Source organism: Triturus cristatus, chromosome 5_2, assembly GCF_964204655.1.
Source record: "Triturus cristatus chromosome 5_2, aTriCri1.1, whole genome shotgun sequence".
NCBI lineage: Eukaryota > Metazoa > Chordata > Amphibia > Caudata > Salamandridae > Triturus > Triturus cristatus.
The window spans coordinates 898,872,120-898,898,716 of NC_140588.1; positions in this window are offsets into that span (position 1 = coordinate 898,872,120).

Sequence of the window (26,597 nt, forward strand, 5' to 3'; positions counted from 1 at the left end):
TGATTGGACTGCATGTTAATATATAAGGCATTACAATAGTCCAATTGTGATAAAACCAGGGAAGTTAAAACTGTTTTTCTGGTCTTTTTAGGGATAAATGGAAGAATTTTACGTACGGTTTTGATGGTCACAAATGCAGAAGACACCACCTTTGAAATCTGAGATTTAAAATTAAGCTTTTCATCTATTATGACCCCCAAGTTCTTTGCCTTTGCTACCAGTGTCGGAGGGGCACCCAGAGTTCTTGGCCACCAAACTGGTGACCATAGGGGAAAAAGTTTTCCAAAAAGCACCACCTAGGTTTTACTTCAAGCAATGCCTACTCATCCAATTGCTTAGGGAAACCATACAATCATGAAGTTTGATGGAGTAGTTAACATACTTGTCTATTCTTGAAATAACCAATTGGGTGTCGTCAGCATACGAGGTTGGGATTAGATCAAAACTTCTGATCAAAGGTGCTAGTTCAGACACATACATTTTGAAAAGCGTCGGGCTCAATGAAGAGCCCTGTGGTACCCCACAAGGCAGGATAAAAGGTGCAGATTTAAAATCGTCTAGTTGCACTGTCTGAGTTCTATCTGCTAAAAACACAGTTAAAAGCGAGAGGGCCTTTCGTCCCAAACCTATGGTCTTTAGGCGTTTTATCAACAAGGTATGGTCCACGGTATCAAATGCCGCTGACAGGTCGAGGAGGATGAGAGCCGCCGACCCTCCGCCATCTAATGCGGTGCGTATTTCCTCCATCGTCTTTATCAGAGCTGTCTCAGTGCTGTGACATGACCTAAAACCGAACTGACTGTGGTCTAAAATGTGGTTTTCAAGGATGTAAGTAGAAAGTTCTACATTTACACATTTTCCCAAAATTTTCACAGGAAGTGGAAGCCTTACAATGGGTTGATAGTTGGCCGGATCCGTTATATCTAAATTAGTTTTTTTAATAATGGTAAAATGCATGCCTGTTTCCACAGTGTTGGAAATATTCCTTGTAGGAGCATCTGATTGTAGATGCCCGAAAGCTGAAGACTGATAATATGGCTCATATTATGTAGAATCCTCGGAGCACAAGGATCATCCGGGGAGCCCGATTTAGTCTTTAACAGAAGGGTGCCAATTTGCACTGGGGAGGTAGGGGTAAAATTTAAGAGAGGCATTACCGTCTTCGCTTCCTGTTCTGTAACATTAGTGCTAGGTGTATACAAGGCAAATTGAACACAAATTAGATCAACCTTTGATTTAAACGCCTGCGCCAGTATGTTACAGGAAATCTTGAGTACAATTGGCAGCATCATCCTTTTTAATGGTTGTCAGACTGTTTATGACCCTGAAAATGTCCTTAAATTTCTATCTTCAACGTAAAGTATTGGCTTTTCTCAGTGATTATTTTTTTCTTATAATCATAATCAGCTAACATTTGTTTATATTGCTCTTTTTCAACTGCGTCATAATTTTTACGCCAGGCTCTTTCTTGCCTCCTACAGGCTTGTTTATCTGATCTAAGAGCTTCAGAAAACCATGGTGCAGATGGAGTCACATTGACAGGTGCTAATTGAGCAAAATTGGATTCCAGGCAGGAAGTATAACTTCTAGCTGAAACCTCTACTTCCATCTCTGGATCTGGGAGACTATGCACTAGCTGGCTTTCCAGTACGCCTAAATCCATATTGTGCCAAGCTCTCCTGCTAAGCTTGGTACTCGCTGTATTAGTTGCCTTGTATCCAGGCAGGTCATATCGAAATAGAACAGCGTAGTGATCAGACCATGTGAGAGGAAGGAAAGAAGTGAAAGAGATGGCTGGATTATTGGTAAACACTCCATCCACGGTATGTCCTGCTTGATGTGTAGGGCCTTGGACTAGCTGTTGGAGTCCTAAATCAGATGTAATATCGAGAAGCTCCTGAGTCTCTTTATCAGCCAGTGTTTCCAAGTGAAAATTTCTATCGCCCAACAAGATGAAACATCTAGATTGGATACCCAGTTCAAGCAGAGGAGATAAATTGTTCAAAAATCCACTTCTAGCACCTGCCACATAAGTCGCGGTTACGGTGAAGTTACCATTCCGAGTGGCCATCATGTAAGAAGTTAAGGCATGTGAATGCACTCTAGTCTTAGGGTGACGTCATTACGCCAGTGACGGTAGCTGCCATTTTAAGTCAAGCTTCCTGGCATTCAAATTTGGTGATTCTTCCTGTGTTAACGCGACCCGTGTGTAGTTCAGTATAGTCGTGGGTGCGAGTGAGTACCAGCTGGAGCACAGGAACTGTGCATATTGTTGGTTCCAGCTGGTCTTCATATTTGATTTTTGGTGGCATCATTTGGAATTGGTAATTCTTATTTCAATCAACTGTGTTTGAGCCGATTGGTGATTGTCACACCTCTATCGCTCTACTGTACTTTAATCAGTTGTGTGCTGAGTTATCAGTGACTGGCACACCTTCACCTCACCTTTGTACTTTGACCAATGTGTGCTGAGATTGCGGTGATTATAGTTTCAAGAAACAAGGGAACCCAATGGGTCTGAGAGGGACCTAGGGTACGAGTAATTTTACACAGAGGTCCCTTACATCGGAATGTGGTGATTGCCACACCTATTCTAGATATATTTACTTTGACCAGTTATGTGCTGAGTAACGGTGATTGGCACACCTATTCTGGATATCTAATACCAAGTTGTTAGCTATGGGGGGATGTATGGGTAGTAGCTCCTTGCTTGTACAGTTTTGCATATCTTTGTACTTTAAGAAGATGTGTGCTGAGTGTTGTTGATTGGCACTTGTGTAAAAATGTAAGTGTACATTATTAACTTTATGGTGGTGTGTGGCAGTGTTTTGATACATTATTAAAAGTGTGCTTTATTTAGGCGTGGCTAGCATTCAACCACCACAGTTTTTACTTGCGGAGCTGGAGGAACCGCCTATTCAATGGGAGTAAATGGCTGATTTATTTGAAGCGAACATTGAGGTACTAGAAGATGGCGAATGCACTCCTTAAAGACAGCTGTCCTTACTTAAGCATAGATTAGGAGCTATACGATTGAGAGAATTTAGGAATTTACCATCTTTGGAAAATTAGGGTGTTGGGGATGTTTACCAGTTTGCAGCCAAACAATTGCATAAAAAGGTACTGCAGGAAGAATAATGTTGTAATAGAACAATATACATTTTATTCGGGAGAAGAGAAAGAAGATGAAACAATTGATCAATACATGACTGCCTAAAGGGGCTTAGCTGTGACGTGTGCATTTGAGCAAATTAGGTATTATCAAGTATTAAGAGATCAATTATTGATGAAACCCAAATCCAAGAAGATTCAGGAGAAACTATGGTCTTCTGGAGAATTGTCTTTAAAGGTGACAGCTGATGTTGCTAGAAGCATTGAGGTAACTGAAAAATGTATACAGGCTGAGAAGAAGGAGAACAATTGTGACTGAATTGTAGGTATGGTTCAATCAATCAATCAGGGTTTTATAAAGCGCACTACTCACCCGTGAGGGTCTCAAGGCGCTGGGAGGTGGGGGGTGCAGCTCCGGTTCAGTCGAAGAGCCAGGTCTTGAGGTTCTTCTTGAAGGTGTGCAGGGTAGGGGAGCGTCTGATGTTGACTGGGAGCTCGTTCCAGGCCTTGGCTGAAATGTAGGAGAAGGCTCTTCCGCTTGCTCTGTTTCTGCGAATGCATGGGGCAATGTCGGTGGAGCAGAGGTTCCTTTTGGGTATGTGGAAGGAGACTCTCTCGTTGAGGTATTAGGGTCGATGTTGTGGAGGGATTTGTAGGCGTGGGTGAGTAGTTTGAAGGTTTCTCTCTTCTCGACAGGTAGCTAATGGAGGACTCGTAGGTCTTGGGTCATGTGTTTTTGTCATGGGGTTCAGAGGACTAGTCTGGCTGCGGTGTTCTGGATGGTTTGGAGCTTGTGTAGGAGAGTTCTGTTGATTCCGGCATAGAGGGTGTTGCCGTAGTCCAGTCTCCTGGTTATGAGTGCGTGGGTGACGGTCTTTCAGCATATGGGGGGGGATCCATTTGAAAGTCTTGTGGAGGATGCAGATGCAGTTGAAACTGGTGGAGGCGACGGAATTGATCTGGCGGGTCATGGTTAGGGAGGAGTCTAGGATGATGCCGAGGTTCCGTGCGTGGTCTTATGGGGTGGGTAGGCTCCCGAGGGCAGAAGGCCACCAGGTGTAGACCCAAGCCGTGGTGGAGGGTCCAAGGATGAGGACCCCTGTCTTCTCTGAGTTTAACTTCAGGCAGCTGTTGTTCATCCACGCTGCGACATCCTTCATTCCTTCCTGGAAGCAGAGTCTGGTGTCTTCGGGGTTCTTTGTGAGGGAGAGGATGAGCTGGGTGTCGTCAGCGTAGGATACTATGCTGCGCCCATGCTGTCTGACGATGGCTGCGAGGGGGGCCATGTAAATGTTGAAGAGCGTGGGGTTGAGCGAGGATCCTTGGGGTACTCCGCAGTTGATCTCTGTGGGTTCGGAGAGGAAGGGAGGGAGTCTGATCCTCTGGTATCTGTCGGAGAGAAAGGATTGGATCCAGTTGAGGGCGATTCCTCGTGCCCCGGCGTCGTGGAGTCTGGCTGCAAGAGTGCAATGTGAGATGGTGTCGAAGGCTGCGGAGAGGTCCAGCAGGATGAGGGCCGCAGTGTGGCCCTGGTCGAGTAGCATGCAGATGTCATCGGTGGCCACGAAGAGGGCGGCCTCGATGCTGTGGTTGCCTTTCGATGAAGGCGTTTACAAATTTCTCTGTGACTTTGGCAGAGAAGGGCAGGAGAGAGATGGGACGGTCGTTTTTCAGGTCCGTCGGGTCGGCCGAGAGCTTCTTGAGGAGGGGTTTGACCTCTGCCCGCTTCCAGTCATCGGGGAAGAGGCCGGATTCGAAGGAGGCATTAATGGTCCGGCCTAGTTCGGGTGCTCTGGCGCCAGTGGCTCTGTGGTAGATGTGTGGTGGGCAGGGGTCCGTGGGGGCTCCTGAGTGGGTGTTCTTCATGGTTGTGGTGGTGTCTTCAGTGGTACCAGGTTTCCAGGTGGTGATGGTCAGCTGGTTGTCGGTAGTGGGGAGGGGGGTGGTGTCCACTGAAGTTGTCATAGAGGGCCTTTATTTTTTAGGTGGAAGTAGAAGCTGAGCTTGTTGCAGAGGTCCTGGGATGGTGTGATGTCTGTGGCTTCGCTAGGGGGTGTGGTGAACTGCTGTATGACGTTGAAGAGTTCTTTAGCGTTAGTTGCATTTGTGTGGATTTTGTTCTTGAAGAAGGTCCACTTAGTGCCTCTTATGTGCTGGTGGTATTCATTCAAGGCGTTACTGTAGTTGTTCTGGTCTTCAGTGGTTTTCCTGTTCCGCCAGAGTTTCTCAAGGCATCTGCAGGAGCGCCTGGCTTCTTGGAGGTCAGTGGTGAACCAGGCGGCCTTCAGAGGACGTTGTTTAATGGGGTGGCGGAGGAGTGCAAGCTTGTCGGCACAGCTGGAGATACAGAGGTGAAGTTCTCTGGCTGCGAAGTTGGCGTCGGTCGTGGCGGAGAGGGGGTCGTGGAGGAGGGTGGTGTTGGAATGTTCCTCTGTGATCTTGCTCCAGTTCCTTTGTGGCGGGCACGGGGCGGGTTTGGGTGCGGTGGTGGTATTGAAGGTGAAGTGTACGCAGTGGTGGTCTGTCCAGAGGGGCTGTGTGGTGTGGCTGAAGTGGATGTTTGTCCCTCCTGCAAAGATGGGGTTGAGGGTGTGTCCGGTTCTGTGGGTGGGGGTGGTGACGAGCTGCTTTAGTCCAAGGTTTGAGAAGTTGTCAAGGAGGGTGGTGGAGTCGGGGGTCGCTGCAGTTGTCGAGGTGGAAGTTCAGGTCTCCGATGAGGATGTAGTCCGTTGAGTTGATGGTGTGAGGTGCGACGAGGTCGGCAATGGTAGTTGCGGAAAGGGTTTTTAGTGGAAAATTATGCCACCAAGGTGGAGAAGTTACGAGCACTATTTTAAAAAAAATATGACATTTTGTTGGGATCAGAAACACAATGAGGAGTTTATAGTAATCAAGAATGAGGTTTAAATGCACCATTTATTTATTTATTTAGTGTTTCATAGTGCGCAAACGTGACCCGTTAGGGTATCAGGGCGCTTTACAGAAATAACAAGTTGCATACATGTATGACATAGACAAAAAGAACATAAGTAGGGCTGAAAGGAAGTGAAATACTTGGGAGTAAACAGGGTGTATACAATTTTCAGATCGAAATGTAGAGAAACCCAACAATTACATATGTGGGAGTACTGGGTAAGTGCAAGGTGGATAGCAGCTGGTCAGTCCAATGAGTAGCAGCAGCAAAATAAAACAGGGCCTCTGAACGGTGTGTGCAGTGCATGAGTTTTGGGAGGAACTTGCCCATTAGGAAGGTTTTGGCTTCTTTTAAAAAAATTGACAGAGAGTGAATTCTTCTGATGAAGGGCGGCAGCAAGTTCCAGATTCTTGGTGCCGCCCCAGAGAATGCACAATTGTACGTTTTTTTCTTTCGAAAGTGGGGTGGCTGGAGCACAAGGTCTCTGGCAGACCGTGAGTTTCTGGCTCCTCCGGACACCAGGAGTTTCTGGGCATGTATGCAGGGGATTTAGTGTGTAGTGCCTTGTGGGTGATACAAGCCAGTCTGAGTTGGATTCTGGCTTCAAGAGGAAGCCAGTTCAGTGCCTTCAGATGCGGTGAGATGTGTTTGAATTTTTTTAGCCTGTTAAGAATCTGGCGGTGGTGTTGAGGCAAGCTTTTAGGGGGGCCGTGGAGATCTTGGGTGGGCCAGAAAGGGTAGAGCATCCCTATTTGATTCTGGAGATAACTAATGCCTGGACTGCCATTTTTAGGTCGGAGGTGTCAAGGAAACGTTTTACTTTTCTCAGATAGGTCAGGTGAAACCTGGCGGTTTTAGCCATCAAGTTGATGTGGTCTTACATATTCAGGTTGCTGCCTAGGATTATTCCAAGAGATTTGGCAGAGTCCGCTATGGTCAGTGTGCAGTTTAGAGCTGTGATTGACTTAGTCCATTCCAGAATGTCAGAGTTGGTTTTGGGAGGGGAGATTAGAAGGAACTCCATTGTTTGTGCATTTAGTTTGAGCTGATTGGAGGCAAGCCATTGAACAGTTAACTTCAGGACCTCTTCATGGAATATATCTCCTCTGGAGATGAGATTTGGATGTAGATCTGGGTATCATCGGCATACATGTGGAAGGAGATATTGGCTGTATGTAGTACTTCTGCTAGCGGTTCGAGGTAGAGATTGAAGAGGGTAGGGGAAAGAGTTGATCCTTGGGGGACTCCGATCGTAATCGGGGTAGGCACAGATAAATTACTGTTGACTAAGAATCTCTGAAAGTGGTTCCAGAGGAAGGATCTAAACCATTTGAGCACGGATCCCCCAGTTCCATCCTAAGTTTAAGGCATTCAAGAAGTTTCTCATGGTTGAATGTGTCAAAACCATGTTTGAAGGGGGCGTGGCCTGGCTGCGAAGCAAGATGGCTGCGTAGCTCTTTAGCTCAGCCACAAACCTCCTCCCAGACAATTATCCTGCTAATTCTCCTGACTTTTGCCGTCAAAATCGGAGTCCCTGATGTCAGCGGAGCTGCCTCATGCCCTGCAGAGCGCCGGATGTGCCTCTAATCCCGAGAAGCGGGTCCCGACACCTGAGGCCCGGAGGTGCTTCTGAAGCCTGGGACTGTAGTGTGCCTAACTGGTGGCGCGACGTAGCGGTGACAGCGGCCGCCCGCAACCGAAAGTCGCCGGACCACGAAGCAACACCATAAAGCGGACGGGGCTGCGGCGTTTGCGGTGGTGACCCCTCCTGCATTGAGGAAAACAGCGGACATTGCTCCTTCTCAAGCCCCCCCACCCGCCGGGACGTATCGGCAGCAATGAAACTTGCGGGGGCCTCCTGAGGCTCCATCGCTCCTTTGGGGTGCGGTGCCTTCCTGGTGGCCTTGACCTTGCACCCGGAGGACCTCCTGGGCACCATCGGAGGAGCGCCTTTCTCTCCCTCCCCCCCGCGATAAAGCTGCTGCTCAGCGCCCACCGCAACGGCGGTGACGGTGAAGGAGGCATCCATTTATTTCCCCTGGGGGTCCGGGGAGGTGTGCTGAGGCGGAGCGGCCAGCTGCAGGATACAAGTGGAGCGTATCGACCCGAGGTACGGAGGTGGGGCGCGCCGCGGTGGAACTTACATGTTGGACTGTAACTTTCCTGCAAGCTTTGAATTCCGTGGGAGTGTGCTCATGCGACACGAGCTGGAGCGACACCTGTAGACTTTGGTCATCTACACTGCAATCGGCTCTGGCCTTTGGGTCTGGGGAGGCGCCATACCTGTTGGGATCGCTGCTGCTGCGCTCTGGGGCTCCCCCATAGATCGCTGGTCACACGCGACAGGTGGGAGACGGCTGAATGGTGGGCGCGCTCTGGAAAACCTGCTGCGCCTACCGGGATCTTGGGTGCCGGTATACAGGTGGCGGGACCTTCCTGTTCTATGATTGCGGCGAGGAATCTCCGCCTGGCCCTCTGAGCCTGCGAGCTGTAGCGAGACGCCGTTGAGTTGCGCTTCGCTCCCGTGCCACGTACTGGGTGACATCTATCTAGTGACTCATCCTGTCGACATCCTTCCATTGTAACTCTCTCTGTTACTACTAGCTTTGTGATCCTACGGTCTGACAAAGGGCCTCACCATGTCTAGCTTGAAGGGAGCGTGGGCGTCCCAGCAAAGCAAGCTTGATCGGTACGCTTGCAAGAAGTCGGACCTACATAATAAGAAGGTAGTGAGCGACATGCCCCAAAGCGGCGCAGAACAGGACCCTCCAGAGCCCACAATGAAAGACCTAATGGCAGCAATAACTGGAGCTCGAACGTCTATTGATACCCTCTCCTCTGAAATGACACTGATACGGGCCGACCTCGCCAACTATCGAGAAAAAGTGAAAAAACTTGAGACCACCACTGCAGATCTATCGGGCGACGTCATACAAGTACAAACTGAGGTCTCAGAGCTGCAAGCCTTCCGAAAAGCCACGGAGGATAAACTTGACGACTACGAGGGAAGGCTGCGGCGCAACAACATACGCGTCCTGGGGGTGCCAGAACAAATGGAGGGCCCCACAGTGGACCTTTTTATCAAGGACCTGATTACGACTAAATTGCAACCAAAGGGCCTCTCCAAACTCTTTGTTGTTGAGCGGGCGTACAGAGTGCCCGGGGGTCGCCAGAGGCCGGTAGCCCCGCCTCGCCCGATACTGGCCCGTCTGTTGAACTACCGAGATAGAGACACTATCATCCAGGCCGCTAGGGTTGCCCCCCCGGTCCGCCTTCAAAACGCAGTTATTACTTTCTTTCCTGACTTTACGTGCACGGTGCAGATGCGTCGGCGCTCATTTCAAGACATCAAGAAACAACTACGGGATAGAGAACTGAAATACGCCATGCTCTTCCCTGCACGACTGCGTGTTGAAGCGGATGGGAAAACCTATTTTTTCGACCTTCCGGAGGCCGCGTCGGACTGGCTGGAGAGACGGAGAGACCTCCCGAAAAGTGGCCCCTCTGACAGCTGAATGGGAAAAGGTGCCGCCACTAGAAAGCCCTCAACACCTACGAGGCCGCTGTTTTTCATTATGAACAGGTACTTGCCAGGGGCTCCTTCGGACCCACTGGTCCTGAACTGCGCACTTTCTTATTGAACGAACTATTGCTACTCCATCTGGCCTCCTTGCGTAATGTTTTAGATGACTAATCACAATGGGAGGGGGGATAGGCGGAGTGCCACAGCCTCCCCTTACGTTCTTTCTTTAGCCGATTTTTCTTCCTTTTTTTGATGGGCGACAGGCACTCTGCATTTTTTGTTCAGATGGGCAGTTCGAAGCCCAGAGTGCAGGGAAGCAGGGAGGGGGGGTGTTGGGAGGGATTGTTTTTTATTGTCATTTGTTGTTTGTATGTTTTCGACGGCATAGTCCCTAACTGTACAATCCAAAGTCATACTCTATTGACACATAAATGGGTACGCAGCGGAATAGGGAAGTCAAAATCTTAAGTTGGAATGTCAACGGGTTGGGAGAAAAAATTAAAAGAAGTGTAGTGGCCCAGTACATAAAAAGACTTTCCCCTGATATGGTCCTGCTTCAGGAAACACACCTAATAGGCAACAAATGTGGAGCAATTGCCAGGTGGGGATACTCTATGGTAGCGCACGCGGGCTTCACATCCAATTCGAGAGGGGTGGGCATTGTCATGAAAAAATCTTTCCCACTGTCTGTGGAGTCCACATACATAGATGACCGTGGGCGATATGTTGGTATCACGGGCATGTGGGAGGGTCGCACTATAACCTTACTTTCAGTTTATGCACCCCCTGGACTACAATCTGCTACTTTTACTGACCTTAGTGCTCTGTTGCTTACATTGCCGGAGGGGCACCTCGTTATCGGCGGGGACTTTAACTCCATCATATCGGGCGAGCTAGATAGGCACCCGCCCCGAGTCCTACCCCTAACAACTCAGTCCTTTCCTAACTTTCTAGATGCAATGGTTTTAGTGGATCTATGGAGAACTTATAACCCAGACAAAAAACAACATACCTTCTAGTCTAATGCGCACCATAGCCTCTCCCGCTTGGATTACATACTTGCCCCCGCTTCCCAGGTCGCTAACATCCATGAGATCAGACACCTTGCCATAGGTATATCGGACCATTCCCCCCTATGGGCACACCTAGTATTGGATTACAAACAAGTAGGGCGCATTGCCCCCCTAAATCCCTGGCATCTCAAAAACCCCAAAATACGTCGCGACCTGATTAAATCTATCGACGATAACTTTACAGAAAATTATCACACAGTTGATTCCCCACAGATGCTTTGGGAAGCCTTTAAAACGGTGGTCAGGGGCCAGGCCTTGTCCCTCATAGCGGGAGCCAAAAAAGAAAGACTCAGGGACATCTCTGACGCTGAGCAGGAGATCTACCAACTCGAACACGACGCTAACTCAAATCCCACACCCGAAACGATGCATGCACTCCGACTCCGCCAGGACGAATATAGGGCTCTGGTCACTGACCGTGCCAAATTAATGGGCCAGGAAAGGCTGGGCTGTATCTACGACTGGGGAGATAAAGCCGGGAAATTAATTGCCTGGCTGGATCGGAGGGAGCGCGCTAGCCGACTAGTCCCAGGACTCAGGGGAGCGTAGGGTAACTCTATAAAGTATCCCCAAGAGACAGCTAACCAATTTGCACTACCACACACTATATAACTCTGTTGCCCCACATACAAATGCAGACTCCCTGGACCTACTAAAAAATATCTCCCTTCCTACCCTCCCGGAGGCGGATCGCCAATTCCTGGATAGTTCCCTCTCCACTGAAGAAATCGCATTAGCAATAAGAGCGCTACGTCCGGGCAAGGCTCTCGGCCCAAACGGTATTCCTATTGAGCTGTATAAGCTTCGTCCTGATAAATTAAGCCACTATTTGAAATCCATGTACACCAGCAGTCTGGAGGAGGGGGTGTTGCCTTCCGATCAGCGTCTAGCGACCATTGTCACCATACATAAAGACGGTAAGCCCAAAACTGACTGCTCCTCCTATGGGCCCATCTCCCTGCTTAATACTGAGCCTAAAATCCTAGCTAAAGTACTCACCAACAGACTAGTGAAAGTTATAGAGGACCTTGTACATCCTGACCAATCAGGATTTATGCCTCGGCGGAACACTGCCTTGAACCTGCGTAGAGTCCACGGGGTGTTGGGTAGGGCCCATACCATACGCGAGGACGCAATCATAGTGTCGTTAGACACCACTATGGCATTCGACACCCTTGAATGGCCCTATCTCTTCGCAGTATTAACTAAACTGGGATTTGGCCCGATATTCATCAGCTGGATAAAACTCCTTTACACCGCACCTCTGGCGCAGGTGGTAGTGAACAACAAAAAATCCAACTCCTTTGCCCTTAGTCGTGGCACCTGCCAAGGTTGCCCCCTCTCTCCGTTGTTGTTCGCTCTGGCCCTTGAACCGCTGGCAGCGTGGATCCGTAAAGATGTGACCATACGAGGGCTGCAGTGGTCGGCGGGCTAGGAGGACCGTATCTCCCTATATGCAGATGATGTTCTCCTTTACCTCGCCTCTCCCAAGAGGTCCCTGATTGTCCTATTCAACATATTAGATGTTTTTGGGAGATACTCTGGATTCCGAATCAATTGGCAGAAATCACTTATATATGTTTTACATGGGAGCTCCCCCCAATTGCCCCGAAATTACCCAATCTCAATCGTCACTGAGGGTTTTAAATACCTCGGCATATTTGTCTCTCTTAACCACACACTTAGATACGAACGCAACCTGGGCCCACCCCTGCAACGGCTTAAAAGTGACATTGTACACTGGAAATCACTCCCGATCTCTCTATTAGGCAAGGCTGCCTTATTTAAAATGATGTCCTTGCCCCGTTTCCTTTATGCATTACAAAATGCCGCGGACCCTGTCCCTAACTCCTACTTTAGGGAAATAGAAGGACTCCAGAGGGACCTCCTATGGTGTGGACGACCACGCATCGCATTGCCAAAACTCACGCTTAGTTGGTACGACGGTGGAATCGGGCTACGAGACATCAGAAAATATTACTGGGCTGCTCATCTCACAGCTATAAATCACGGCACCTACAACCCCCTGACGCTCCAGGGTTTCGTATGGACCGCGGGGTCCTCCCTAACGGGGCCTACACTCGAGCTCTATATTCCAAGCCTGACAAATACCCACTGCCAGGGCCTACCAAACACACAGTCAAGATCTGGCACGCTGCAACACAATCTCTAGGCTCGAATAGTAGACTAACGCTTGCCACCCCACTTTGGGACTCACAAAAGCTAGGGTATCTGGGAAACTCCAAAGGTTTTAATAAATGGGACCTTATCGGCATTTCCAGTATTAGAGACCTGTGGGGTGCAGAGGGAGTAAAACCGTTCAGCGTTCTTAAGAGTCAGTACTCATTGGCGGACTATGAGTTGTTTAGATATCTTCAGGTCCGACATGCACTGCAGTCTGCAATAACCAGTGACGCCTCCCTACCGGACAGCTCCCCATTGGAGGACAGACTTCTAGATTGGCACATAGATTGGGCTATCTCCCTGACATATACGAAACTAATCAATAATATGAGCGACCCCCTGACCTTGTTGCGGGAGAAATGGACAGGAGACGGTATTGAATTAGACGACGAAGGATGGCAGGAGGCTACTTCATCCCCTAAAACAGTCGCAATATCAGCGCGGCTCCGGCTGGTACAACTTAAAATCTTGCATAGAATATATGTGACGGGCCCCCACTGGTACACATGGGGGGCCAGACAGATGGGTCTTGCAGACGGGGGTGCGCGCAACCAGGCATTTTTATGCACACTTTATGGCACTGTAGACTAATTCAGGAATACTGGCGTAAGATACACGAAATCATGAGTGACACTTTAGAAATTGAGATCCAACCAGAAGCTCCCAGATGCCTCCTTAATATTTGGGAACCAACAGACCTTAACACTTACGCCATACAGTGGGTCACACTTGGTTGCATGATAGCCAAAAGGAATATCGCACAGCTCTGGGAGGCTTCACGTACACCCAAAATTGCAGACTGGATAAAGGACCTTGATTGGTGCATGCAGTGGGAGAAATCTTTATACACTGCTAGGGGCTACCCCCGTAAGTGGTCCAAGGTATGGGCCCCTTGGAATGTCTATCGTGGTAACATATGTGCCCCCCCCCCCGATTACAAGAGGAAGATGTCTCCTCCGCCCTATAATTCCTACTGCATAAACCTAATGTATCCTAAAGAACCTTTGTTTTGCTGCCACCTTTGTTATGCTTCTGTGATACTATGCCATGTTGTCGAATTAGTTTTAATAAAAAGATTTATAAAAAAAACAAAAAACATGTTTGAAGTAATTTGTAATGGGGTGGATTGTACGATATCTGTGTAATCTAGTGGTTGGGGGTAGGAACCAAACCATCACAAAAGAAATGAGTGGGTGATTGCATATGCATCTCGTACCCTGACACAAGTGGAAAGGAATTATTCTGTGATAGAGAAAGAATTGCTCATTACAACATGGGTTGTAGAACATTGCAGTATGTATGTGTGGGGGAGAAAATTTAAAATTTGTACAGGCCATAAACCTTTGGTAAATATTTTAAAACCAGGAGGTGAGAAAAATCTCGCACCTCTATTAGTAAGATTGGCTTTAAAGTTGCAAATGTACCATCATGATATTGTACATGTTCTCGACAAGAATAATGGTGTTGCTGATGGGTTGTCTCAGTTACCAGTGGAATCGCGCAACGCACATGAAATGGATGAGAGTGGATGTGATATAGCATACATGTATGAAGACGTGTTGTGGGACAGGGGAATGAAAGTAGAGGGTGGTTTGGAATTGTCAGAGATTAAATGGATGGAGGAGATGGAAAAAGATGTGGTGCTGTTGGGCATAAAAAATGTCATTGAAAAAGGATGGCCATAAGAAGGTCAATTGCTAGGTGAATATGGTACATTTTGGAAGGTAAAGAAGGAATTATCTATTTGTAATGGAATTTTCTTGAGAGAAGACGAGATTGTACCTCCTATTGTGATGCATGGGTGTATTGTCAACTTGGTACATCAAGGCCTTGGGGGGATGTGAAATATGAGAAAGAAACTGAAAGAACACTTTTGGTGGCCAGGTCTGGATGGTATGGTGGATTTTTGGGTGAGAGAGTTCAATGCATGTAAGTCAAGTGATAAGGTGATTAAACCTTTGGTGGTGCCCTTGAATACAGTAGAATTAGCTGATGGGCCATGGCAGAAATTAGCGTTTGATTTTATGGGACCATTTGCTACATTACCATCCAAGGAGACTTATGGAATTGTCCTCATAAATTACTATCCTAAGTGGCCAGAGGTATGTGTGGTTGGTGGCATGACCACAGAGGTGGCTATTGATTTCATGTAGGATGCTTTTTCCAGGGAAGGTTGGTGCCTGATAACAGGGTGCAGCTTACATCAAGTAAGATGCAGACGTTTTTGGAAATGTTTGACATTAATCATGTGAGGGTGTCTTTATACCATCCTGAAGGAAATGGTCAGGTTAAGTGTTTGAATAGAGTTATTAAAGAGGCAATACAATTGGCACTTAAGTCTGGGTTATCCTGGAAAAAAGCTCTTCAAAGTATGTTGCTGTCGTACAGGATTATGCAACATTCATTAACTGGCAGACCGCTGTTCGAGGCGTTAAGGGGAAGGACGCCTTCTTCAAAACTGGTACTATGGTGGTATAGGGGAAGTCAGAGCTTCAGATGAAGAGGAACATGGAAAAGTACCAAACACAGGTTAAGAAAAAAGTTAACATGGGTAAGAAGATGCCTGATATTTTGGTTGGTCAGTATGTGCTTGTGAGGAAGCCGTTCTTAGTAGAGAACGGAGCACCTTGTTGGTCTGATCCATTGAGGATTGTGAATGTGATGGAAGGTGCAGTCAAACTTGAAGATGGAAGGGTGCAGAAATTAGGCCATGTGAGTTTGTGCAAGGGTGTTAGCAAACATAGGGGTCAGGAGTGTGATGTGCAGAATGATGGGAGTAGGTAATTGATGAGGGAAGATGTGTTTCCAAGAGTTGAACCAAATTCTAGGGTGAGTGAGATATGTGGGAATTGTGTGGTGGTAAATGGTGGAGTTTAAAGTGATCCAGAATTACCTGTACATCGGAGTGTAAGCGAGAGGAAATTGCAGGGTCATCTTAAGGAGTTTATGATAGAAAAAAATGGAAAAAATGTTGTAATTGTATTGGGGAAAAGGTGTATGGGACATTAGCATGTTGGGATTGGAAGGTCGGTGGGGGCACAATCTAGTATTGGAATGTGACCATTGGTATTGGCAGATGGCCAGTATCAGTGGTTTAGGTTGGTGCTCGCTGCCACCGCTCTCCGTAATGAGGAACGGAATCCCTGATCAATAAGCCATTATAGTATCCCTACCTTATGCGCTGGATTTATTATTAACACCAGGCGTTCCTCCTCCTTCACCTCTAAGTCCACTTCCTCCACCTCAAAGTTGTCATCCTCTGGCTCCTCTGGGGTGAACTTCATCCTCTTGACCTCCTCAAGGTGCTACTTAAGTGGGTGGCACAATGAGTACTGCAGGCCCACTAGTAACATTTAATTTATAGGCCTTGGGTATATGCTGTACCATATTGTGAGAAGCTGGCCTGGGATATGGTGTACAATTATGTAAGTGGCCACCCTGCACCAATCCAGACAACTCTTATGGTGATTTTAGTAGTCTTAGACAACCTTAGAATGCTCTCCAGGTGGTAGCTGTGGAGAGCAGCCTTCAGGCTTAGTCCAGAAGGAGTGTAAAGCAGCTTGTTTTACCAGAACATAATCTTATTGATATAGATTAAGCGAAAAAGAACCACACAGTGTATTCATAAAAATATGTATTTATTATATAACACTCACTAACACATACAGGTATCTCCTAGCCAGAGATATACACAATGCACACAATACTTTTTCAATAGAAATAGGTATGTAGCACATAATACAGAGTGGTCACCAGGGGGAGACCAAACCATATACTAAATTAGTGGTATGCGAACCACGACTCAAGTCAAGACTATACCCAGAAGACGTCGAAGTGTCGGGGACACAAGGAACCACCCAAAGTAAGTAACCAGGAGCCCCACGGAGGCCGTGAGCAGAGTGGGAACACGACCGCGGGATCAATGTAAGTTAATGGGTAAGTCGCGGTTTCAATTTTAAAGAAGAAGGACCCTTCCCAGTGGACCCAGAAGAAAACCTGTGGAAGACAGAAGGTTGGAGAGCCACCCACCTGTGGATACCTTAGGAAACATGATACCTACCCAAGAGGAGCGGGGTGCATAGGTATGAAGTGCCGTCAGAAACCACATTTGAACCCAATGGAGGACTTCAGGAAGATGCCGCTGCTGGAGAAGATGAAAGTGTCCAGTGAAACTCAAAGGTGGATTCAAGTAGAGAAGTACTTGAAAGCAGAGGGGACAGAGTCTATGCCACTTGGAAGTGACCAGGAGGTACAGAAGACAAATGGCCACTGATGTTGGGTGCTGCAGGAGAGTTGACGGTGACCTTTGAACTGCAGCTATGAGGACCAGGTGATGCTGTGGAAGACCAGGAGCCATTCACGAGCTGTCCCACATCGGATGTCGAGAGTTGAGGGGTCGGTGTCCATCGAGAGAACCAACATGCCTTGGCAACTGCAAACAACGTGGAAAGCGAAGAAGGTGCAATGTCGGGACCAGCAAGGTCTAGGTGACTCACCACCAGAAGGGGAGTCAGGGCAGGGCCTGAGAAATCAGGGGAACCCAAAGAATCCAAGATGACCCTCAAGAGGACTCATAGGTTGGAGGCACTGGAGTCGCGAGAGGACCTTGAGCAGCTCACCAAAGAAGCAGGCCAATGATACAAGTGTTGCAGTAAGGATGAAGATGAAGATCTTGGTCACTGGAGATGCTTAAGGTTGGGGATACTTGAAGCCCAAAGATCTTGGTGAAAGGAATCCAACAAGTCAATGCAGTGCACAAGGGTTTAGTTCCTGCGGCTCCGACGAGGGATACTGACATTAAACTTGGTGAGAGTACAGGGCAGGCCTTGTGGGATGTGAATAACCACCACCTGTGTTGCTGAGCCTTTTGGAGTCCTTGGGAGCCCAGGATCAGCAGACCGGTCAGCTTAGTTGCGGTGCTTGCAGATGCAGGTAAGTGACACCTTCACTTCAAGGGAGATTCCTTCAGGTGTCTTGGATGCCCACAGGCCTTGGAAGGTTCCTGTATGGTGCACAGGCACGGATGTTGCAGCAGACGAGCAGGGCAAGGAGATCAGGAGCAGCAGAAGTCTTCCCGGTTGCAGCCTTGATGCCTGAGCGAAGTCCAGAGTACCCAGATGGTCAAAGAAGAAGTGGTGTCTGAAATTAATCTTGTCCCACAACGAATCTAGGGACCCACCCTCAGGTAAGCCCTTAAATACCCTGAGGAAAGGGTTGGGACAATTCAGGGGTCCCTCCCTACGGAGGGGCTAGACAAGGGGAGGGTACTCTCCTGTCCCTTGTCCAGTTTTGTGCCAGAGCTGGAGCCAACGGCTCCCTGAACTGGTTTGGGCTGAACTATGTATGGAGGGCACCAAGTGTGCCCTGCACGCAGACTATGTGGCGCTGACAAGCACCCCCACCCTGTCCCAATACACTAAACCCTGTCTGGGAGGTAGTCACACCTCCCTGGGACAGGATGCCTATTGTTCTGCCTTCCCCTGCTTGAGCTTGGGTCAGCTGCAGGAGGGTAGAAACGTGTCGCTGGTCGTCAGCAGTCCTAGCCTGCTGTCCGGGTCTGGAAGACTGGTACCGGGAGCACCGGGGCCACCAAAAGGAGCTTTAAGGTGCATGGAATCATGCCTCCCACACCGTTTACAGTCTGGGGGTATGATTCCAACATGTTTGATACCAAACACAACAGGGTTCGTTACAGCCAGTTTTGAGATTGTCATCGCGTAATGACGCGTTGCCCCTTTATATATCCTATGGCTGTCTCACTTACAACCTGGGAGAATGGACTCCATGGGCTGTAGGGTTGTCCTGCTCATGCAGGGGCACCCTCACACTTAAAACCATGCACACTGCCTTCAGGATTGTAAGTACCACCGAAGGAGTATGTAGTTCCTGTAGAGTAGGGAAAGAAAAGAAGGAGGCTAGGTTGGTCAACACCCTTACTCAGTAGTGGAGTGTGTGTGTCTCCTAATTTGGGAAGTGGGGCCCTCAGACACCCATTTGGGTGTCATGCTTCATCATAGGGCTTGATCCTTGTCAGGCCGGCGCTGCAATACCTGATGGGCACCCTATGAGGGGCTCTTTGTCAGATATCTTTTTCCCAATGGGTGAGGTGCGTGTGAGGGGCCTAGTGGTGTAGATGTGAGGTGATGAGAGGAGAAATAAAATTAGGCGAGTTGGTGCTCCAAAATGAATTTTAATCTGCAAGCCCACTTTTCTCAATTAAAACCAGAATAGGGATACCGCCGATCATAATGGTCGGAGGTGTCTATTTGTGTGTAGTCATGGTCATCATGTTTCTTGCCTTATGTGTGTAAATCACTCGGCAATTCTTCAGGACCTATCTTGATGCACTATCTACACGGCTAGTTGGTTATGGAAAATGAACCAATCACTCTAAACCTATTATGGTTTGTGTTGTACTCTGTGATCGAAAGTAGACGCTGGTAGCCATGTAAGTTCTTAAGTACCTTTATTCCAGTTGTACAGCAGAATGGTAAGTAGGTACATCAACTTGCTAGACCGGATAAAGAGGTAGTAATGAGTAGGTTAGCCCAGTAAACAGCCCTTGGTCCTATGCCACAGCAGCTCCACCAGGAGCAGCCTGCCTGCTGCTCAGCCCATCTGTAACTGTCATACCTCACTCAGTCAGACTCCCAACATTCCACGCATCACAGCATTCCCAACATTCTACTCCAAACACACACAGTGGCTGAGCAGCAGGTGGACTGGAAAACTGCAAGATATAAGTATACTATGCAGGGCATAACAGTTTGGTTAAGCGAAGCAAGTATTCATTTTAAGATTAAAAACACAAAGTCAATTTCCTTATAATGCAGAAGCGCAGAGAACTACATTCCCCACCACTCTCTACTCCACTCAACGCACCCTATGACGTCAGAAGTGTAATCTATGGAACTATGTGACAGCAAATGAATCATAGACTAAACAAAAACGGATGCCCCATCACCTATTTTTCCATTCTGGTTTGAATGTAATATAGCCTTATAGCCCGCAATTGCAGATTATACTGGCCATTAAAGACTGGAGGGTAATTCGAGGGCCTTTAACAATGAAGCTGGCCTTTAATGGCAGGTATAGCCTGCTGCGGCGGGCAATAGGCTATTAAAATATTCTGCTCATTGAGGGCAGAATGTCCTAATTTTAAAAACAAAGGCCTTTTGGAGCCCGAGAGGGTTGAAATCCCAGAGGCTCCGTAGCCTTTGATACACAGCTGTTGCTGTGATTGTTCAACAGCTAACAGCCATGCATAGGGCCACGGCTGTTAGCTGTTGAACATTTGCAGCAATGGATGGGTGAAAGGGGGCTGAAGTCAGCCCCAGGCTTGCCCTGAGCTTGGCTAAACAGCTTTTTCTCGTTCAGCTGGGCCAGGGCGATCCAGGTGCTAAGCAGCATTCCCCCTCCCTCCTTCCGAGGCTCAAGTGATTCTGTGAGCTATGGGAGGGCGAAGAGTCTGGTGTGTCCAGCAGCACAGCCTCTGCATTTCGCTTTCCCCTGCCCACTCCATATATTTTGGAGTGGAAGGGAAAAGAGAAATGAAAAGTCTGGGTATTAGAACATTAAAATGTTGTGAGCAGTGAGCCTATATCAGTTTATATAGGCCACGGCTGCTCCATTGTCTTCAATGGAGCTTTCAACATTCCAATGTTCTAATATCTAAATAAGCTGCAAGACCTACTATGGTTTGGTTAGGCGGAGCCATTATCCTGCTTATGATTAAAAGACAAAGACAATTTCTTCATAATGCGGAAGTGGAGAGAACTACATTGCCTCACTCTATGCACACCATGACTTGAGAGAGAAACACACCTCTGTTGTGTCTTCTTGTTAAACAACCACCACCACCGGCATCATTCACTGGTGGACAGACGAGGTCCCGGTAGGTTTCCGTTGGGACCTGTCCCTGTACGGCGTAAAGCCCACACAATTGGCAAAATTAACTTGTCCTTACCGCAGGCTCTGATTAGTACTGGCACAGGCCTCTGGTTTTATGTCAGGTCTATGCACTATTGACAGAAGCGGTTTGTATCCATCTTAGATTGTGAACCAATTTGTGGTAGAGTATAAATAATGATTGGCGGTGTCCTCTAATGCACTAGAAAATATCAACGACAGGGCAGATTTTTAGGACCTATTGAAGTATATTTGAATGGAAACCTTCAGATGTAAACAAGAAGTATCATTTGTAATAGCAGCATTGGATTGTTCCAATGTACCGTACCACACATAGAAACATATCTATTTTCTACCACGTTTGGCTGTAACTGAATAGTACAATAATTTAATTACACCAAATTGAGCAGATGAACTAATGTCTCTCTATCAGTTTTGTATATCAGTGAATCCCAGGGTATCTTAGGTGAGCTATTGAAAAACATAACACACCTTATCGTCCGATCTCCCTGCTCCCCTATGCAGCTAAAGTACTCGAGAAATCCATCAACCAGCAGCTCACCGAATTTCTAGAACAAAACCACCTACTGGATGCATCACAATCAGGATTCCATGCCAACCACAGCACTGAGACCGTGCTGATTGCCACCACAAACAACATCAGAACACTCCTTGACCTTGGAGAAACTGTGGCCCTCATCCTCCTCGATCCCTGCTCTTATCCAAAACTATTTATCAAGAACTCCCGACTTGCGGTGGAATCCGCCAAGGCAGGCTAATCACCCATGAGGGTATCCAGGTGCTTTGCAGGAGGACATGTGGCTGTCACATGGTGAGGTTAATCAAAGAGCCAGGTCTTCAGCTTCTTTCAGAACTCAAGAAGGAATGAGGAGGCTCTGATGTGGTGAGGGAGGTTGTTCAATATTTTGGAGGAAAGAGATGAGAAGGTATAGCATCTGGCTGTGGCTTTGCAGATGTTGGGTATGCATGCCAGTGGGAGTCCGACTGAGTGAAGGTGCCTGGGAGATGTGTTGAAGTGTATACAGCAGTTAAGGCATGCAGGGTCAGTGTTGTGTAGAGTTTTGTATGTGTGTGAGCAGTTTGAATTGGGTTTGTGGCTTGAGAACCAGTGAATTTCTTTGAGGTGTGAGGTGGTGTGAGTGTGACGAGGATGGTTGATTATGAGTCGTGCTGCAACATTTTGAATGACTTGGAGCTAGTTCAGGAGCTTCCTAGTGATTCCTGCATAGAGTGGGTTGACATATTCAAGTTTTCTGGTGATCAGGGCCTGTGTAACTGTCTTCCTGGTGTTCTCTGGTAGCCACCTGAAGATCTTCGTAGCATCGTAAGTTCGTAAGGAGGTGGCAGCAGGTAGAGTTCACTGCATTTACTTGGGCTGACATGTCAAGCTTGTCATCGATGATGATTCCAAGATTTCTTGAGTGGACAGTGAGGGCGGTTGAGTGTTTGAGGATAGTGGGCCACAAGGTGATGTTCCAGGTGAAGGCTTTCCTTCCAAAGATCACAACTACATTTTTGTCTGTATTTAGTTTGAGGTAGTTGGTTTTCATCCCCTGTGGTTACTGTGGTCATGCATGTTGTGAAGTTGTTTTTTGTAGTGTGGGTCTTGTCTGACTGGGAGAGTATCAGTTGGGTTTCATCTGAATAGGAGAGTATGTTGATGTTGCATGATCTGATGAGGTTCACAAGGACTGAGGGATGATCTTTGGGGGACTCCACATATGAGGTTCTTGGCCTTAGATGTGTAGGGTAGCAGGTTGACTCTTTGTGTTTGTCTTGTGAGGAAGGAACAAATACAGTAGAGTCTGGGTCCTTGAATGCCTGTTTTTGTGTTGCCTTCTAATCAGGATGGAGCGGAGATTTCAAGTAGTATAAGGATTGCTATGTATCAATGGTCTAGAATCATCCTCATGTCATCGGTTGTTGTGATTCTCCGGGCATTCTCCGTACTGTGGTACAGCTGGAAGCCTGATTGCATGGTGTCTAGTTGCTGGTCTGTATTGAGGTGGTGAGAGAGTTATTTGTTTATGGCCTTTTTCATCGCCTTGGCTGGGTAGGGTAGAAGAGAGTTCCGGCTGTAGTTTACCTCTAGCATGGGGCCTGCCAAGGGTTTCTTAAGCAGTGGATTGACCACAAAGTGTTTCTATGTATCCAGGAGTATCTCAGGAAGGGATGAATGTGTTCAAGATGCGAGTCAGGACTTCGCTGACAGGGGCGGCTAGCATGTTGCAGATGTGGTGGGTCAGGGGTTTGTAGGTGTTCTGGCATGGATGGTTCTCATGATGTTGCTGTTTCTTCTGTGGTAAGTGTTTCCCAGGCCATTAAGGTTTTTCTGAGGGTAGGCTAGAGGTGAGGATGCAAGGGTTCAGTTTAGGATAGAAGTTGTATATATGGCTTTGATTCTGTCGCTTTAGAATTCTGAGAGGTTCACATAGTTCTTGTGAGGGGACGATGCAGTTAGTGGCGGTGGCTGGTGAAGTAAAGTCTTTGATGATCAGGAAGATTTCTTTTCAGTTGTTGGAGGCGTTGTCTATATGCTCTGCTAAGGCGTTCTTCCTTGTGTCTTTGATTTGTTGGTAGTAGCATCTCAGGGCTGTCTAATTGTCATTTTCTAGATGGTTTGTTCTCCATTTTCCCTGTTGTTTTGTTGCACAGAGTTCCTCAGGGTATCAGCTGGCCTGTTTCTGTATTCTTCTCCGCGTGTTAACAGGGTGCCAAGGAGTTGGCCCATCTACTGATCTGCTTGTGCAGGTCTTTGATATTGCTATGTAGGTTATTGGTGGAGGTGGGTTGATTGGGGCACACTGTGTCTACCCATTTGGAGTCTTGGAGGCTGCTTCAGCTTTGTTTAGCCATGTTTGTGGTGGCAGGGCTCATTAGGCGGGGTGCGGATATGGAATTGGATGATGGGGTGTTCGGTCCAGATGAGCAGCTTGGTTGTGGTGATTTTAATGTTATTGCAGGTGGTGAAGGCAAGGTCAAGGGTGTGGCCAGCAGAGTGTATGGGTCCGGTGACGTGTTGTGCCAGTCCCAGGATCTCTAGACCCTTGAAGAGTCCGGTAGTGGTGGAGTTACTTTTGTCTTCAAGGTGGAAGTTGATGTCTTTTAGTAGGATTTAATTGCTAGAGCCGATGGCAAAGGGGGCGATGAAGTCAGCAATGTTATCAGCGAAAGTGGTGTTGGTACTGGTGGTCGTATAGAGGGTTCCACTTAGAGCGCATTTTGCTGACATCTGTAGCTTGAAGTGTAGGTGCTCCATTTAGGGGGTTGTAGTGTGTTTGAAGAAGTCCTTAAATATAATTGTGAGTCCTCCTCCTGGTCTGTATTTGCAGTCTCAATGTGTGAGTCTGTATCCTGCTGGAATAGCTGTGGCGATATTGTGTGCCAACCAGAGGTCAGCCATGTATCCGTAAGGAAGAGGAGATCTAGGGTGTCTGTGTAGGATGTCCCAGATTTCTATGGCCTGTTTGCTGAAAGTGTTGAGAAGGTTGCATAATAGCTTGTCTTGGGGTGCGTGTTTGTAGGTGGGTGCGGAAGGTGTGCTTTTAGTGGGTGTGTGGGCGTGGTTGGTGTTGTGTTGCAGGTTTAGTGGAAGGCAAATGCTCCCTCTGTGTGGTGCTGCAGCAGCTCGTGGATGGACGCCCCAGGTTTAGAGCCTGGAGGAGCTCTGCGGAGGATTGTACAGATGCGCAAGAATCATGGTTTGCGGCGCTGGGTGCGGTGCAATTGCAGACAGGCACAGACGGGTTTGCCACTAATAAGTAAGCCCTGGGAGGGGGAAGGGCTAGTCAGCAGTGCTGGAAGGAGCAGGGGCATAGGAGGAACAGGTCAGGAGAGAGGGAGGCACTTAAGAAGGGGGAGAAAGGAGAACAGATCACAGGGGGAGACAGAAAAAAGGCAACAGGAGGGTGAAAAATATCAAAAAGGGTGAAATAACGACACAGAAAGGCAAAAGAAGGGTGAGAAAGTAGAAAAAAGAGCAAAGAGGCATAAAAGGCAGCAGAGGCTGAGAAAGAGTGAGAAAAGAGTGAAAAAGTCAACAGGAGGGTGAGAAAGAATGTGAGAAAGAGCAAAAAGGCCACAGAAGGAGATAGATCGCAAGCGAGCAGAAATGCAAACAGACAACAGAAGGGTGAGAAACAGTGTAAGAAAAGAGCAAACGGCAACAGAAGGGTGAGCAAGAAAGGCAAAAGGCAGAGGTCAAAGAATGGCAGAAGTGTGAAGACAGAGAGAGCAAGACGTGACCCAGGAGATTAGGAGAGGAAGAGGGAGCCTCAAGGCACTGGTTCCAGGTCTGTGAGGGCCTCGACAGGTCCGAGGACTGGACCAGTGGATTAAGGAGCAGGGGCCTGGGTCCCAGGGCAGTAGGCACTTAATCTTAAAAGCGATACACTTATATGGGTGTCCCCCTGACATCAGAGTTCCAGCAAAAACACAAAAAGGGAAAACCTCCAATGGGCTTGAATGACTTTCATGGTTATTGGAAGAAATCGTACAGAGTCCAGAAAACTACGATGCCAGGACAGAAAAGCTTAAATAAAGCAGGAAGTGGACCTTCTTCCAAAAACAAAGAATATATGAATGCCATAATCAAGATCAATATCAGGCCATCCTCTAGCAAGCTAGACCTCTTGCTTATCAAGGATGTGAAATCATTGCATATGGTAATTACAGAGATAACAAAGATGTCCATGATTGGGTGAGTCAGGCCTTTGAATGGTGGTGGAGAACTTCCTGTAGAATTACATGTACTCAGACTGTCCACTCCAATGGGAGATCACCAGGAACATTTTGTGTGTAGGGCACATTCCCACAATACTACTGCCTGCCAGAAAGTATATAATGAGTGAATACCCCTTTGGTTACGTACACACAAGAGGGACCAAATGACTATGCAGATCTCGCTAGTGCTGAGCTCACTATGGTTAGGAAATTGTCAGAACAAAAAATCATCTTTAAATCTATCACATTCATGTAGAGAGATGAATCTTATCACTCCAACCAGGGACCATTAGAAATTATTCAAATTGAGCCTCATGACTGTACTCTGATGAGTCAGTTGAGACAGGCAGAAGCAACCTCTGTGCAAAGTTGGGAGTTTGTACGCACCATCACAAAGTTGGAGCAGAAGATGAACTTGATTAGAATTGTACTAAATCAATCAATCAGGATTTGTGAAGCGCGGCTGCATCACATGTGAGGCTCTCGGGGCATTGGGAGAGCATGCTGCCTGTTCTTGTATTGGTTGGACATCCAGGTCCTCAGGTCCTTCCTGAACTGCTGGAGCAATGGTGAGGCTCTGATATGCAGGGGGGGCATTGTTCCAAGTCTTAGCCGCCAAGTGGGAGAAGGAGCTGACTCCACTGTTCGTCTGGCGGATGCATCGGGTGGCTGCTAGAAGAAGGATTCAGAGCAGAATTTCCTGGTAGGTTGGTGGAAGTTCATTCGGTTGTTGAGGTACACCTGTACTTCATTGTGTAGTGCCCTGTAAGTGTGAGTGAGCAGCTTAAACAGGTATCTCTTCATAACTGGTAGCCAGTTGAGTTTCCTGAGGCGTGGGGTGATGTGGGTCCATCTGGGGAGGTCCAGGATGAGCCTGGCTGCTGTGTTCTGGATAGTCTGGAGTTTTGTCATGAGTTGAGCTGTTATTCGTACATAGAGGAAGTTGCCGTAGTCGAGTCTGCTTGTGACTAGAGCTTGCATGTTAGGTAGGAGCCATCTGAAGGCCGTCCTGAGCATTCGGAGGGTGAGGATGCAAGCAGATGAGACTGCGCTGACCTGCTTCTTCATGTATAGCTGGCTGTCAAGGATGATGCCGAGGTTGTGGGCATGTTCAGTGGGTTTGGGGGTTGGGCCCAGCTCA